This window comes from Primulina huaijiensis, chromosome 16 (assembly GCF_012295235.1).
Source record: "Primulina huaijiensis isolate GDHJ02 chromosome 16, ASM1229523v2, whole genome shotgun sequence".
In the NCBI taxonomy this organism is placed as follows: Eukaryota; Viridiplantae; Streptophyta; class Magnoliopsida; order Lamiales; family Gesneriaceae; genus Primulina; species Primulina huaijiensis.
The window spans coordinates 3,436,071-3,437,731 of record NC_133321.1 but is presented as its reverse complement, the minus strand read 5'-3'; the positions used below and the strand labels follow the sequence as shown (position 1 = coordinate 3,437,731).

At 28.3% G+C, this 1,661-nt stretch overlaps 1 non-coding gene across 1 annotated transcript; it reads left to right on the top strand.

Moving 5' to 3' along the window:
- Positions 1 to 468: 468 nt before the first annotated feature.
- LOC140962211 (small nucleolar RNA R71) lies at positions 469 to 579 on the top strand. Its single transcript, XR_012172491.1, has one exon. It is a non-coding gene; the product is annotated as a small nucleolar RNA R71 (small nucleolar RNA).
- The last annotated feature ends 1,082 nt before the right edge of the window (positions 580 to 1,661 follow it).

The following is a 1,661-nucleotide window of genomic DNA, read 5'->3' as shown; positions in this document are numbered from 1 at the left end:
GATGTTGAAAAAGGATCTAGTATTGGTTTTTTATAATTGTTAACATAATTTGCTTGTTCATGGAGACATTCTTTAAATGAAGGTAATGTTGGACAATCTTTTGTAGCATGATCATGTGTATCACATATATGACAAACAATTTCTTGAATACTTTTTAATTGACCACTCTTTTTCATTTCTAATGACTCAATTTTTCTTGCTAAAGATGCAAGTTTAGCTTGAATATCTATATCATCTTTAAGATTATAGATACCACCCCCATTTGTTGAATTATTGATTTTAGTTGTTGGTGGTTCTATTGTGCCTATATTATCCCAATTTTGAGCATTTTCTGCTAATGAATCCAAATACTCCATAGCTTCATTTGGGTTTTTATCTTCAAAAGTTCCATTACACATGAATTCTATCATTTGCCTATCTTTAGGTATTAGACCTTCATAAAAGTGAGAAACTATTCTCCATGTTTCAAAACCATGATGTGGGCATGTATTAAGTAATTCTTTATATCTATCCCAACATTGATAAAATGTTTCTCCTTGTTTTTGAGAAAAAGTAGTAATTTGTCTTTTAAAAGAGTTTGTTCTATGGGAAGGAAAAAACTTTTTGAGAAATTGTTGTTGCATTTCTTCCCATGATCTTATTGAACTTGATCTCAAATTTTGTAGCCATGTTTTAGCTTTATCTTTTAAAGAAAAAGGGAAAAGCTTTAATCGAACTATATCCATGCTACAATTTTGATCATTATAAGTGTTACAAACTTCCTCAAATTCTCTTAGATGTAAATATGGATTTTCAGAATCTAAGCCATGAAAATTTGGTAAAAGTTGAATAATTTGAGGTTTAAAGTTGAAATTAGATGCATCAGGAGGAAAAACTAAACAAGATGGGGCACTAGTTCTAATAGGGTTCATATGGTGCCTAAGTGTTCTTAATTGATCATGTTCTTGATTATTATTATTATTATTGTTATTATTGTTATCATTATCTTGATTATTTGAATTATCATCCATGTTTAAATTATTTTCAGATACTCGAATAAGTCTACCACTTTTTTTCGACTCCAAATACTCATACAAAAAAACAACACAATACTTATAAATAAAACATAATTAACAAATATAAACTTAATTTATACCTCCCCGGCAACGGCGCCAAAAACTTGCTACTACTTAAATTATAATTCACCCAAGTGTAGGTTGTCTGCAAGTAATATATTTCGTAAGTACGAGATCGATCCACAGAGAGGTTATTTTAAGTTTAAATTTATTAATTTATAGATTACCAAATGCAAGAACGAAGTTTACAAATTATAAATTTTGTCAAGGCTCGAGGATTTATTCTTGGTTTATGCAATATTGTTTAACTAAAAGTAAAACAAAGGAAACCACCATAAATAATGGTTCCAAGAAAATAAAAATATTTAAACACACACCTAATATAATATAGTTCCCACTATAGAAAATACCGAATTCACCGATATTTTATATATGGTACCTATGATTATATATATAACTATATAAATATATAACTGCATAAAATAAATGTTAAATTAAATCATTATATTTCATTTAGAACAACCGGCAGAGCCACGCTATTGCCTAAATGAAATATATGATTTAATAAGTTAGTTGCGGGAAAGTAAAAGTTAGTTGCGATAAAGT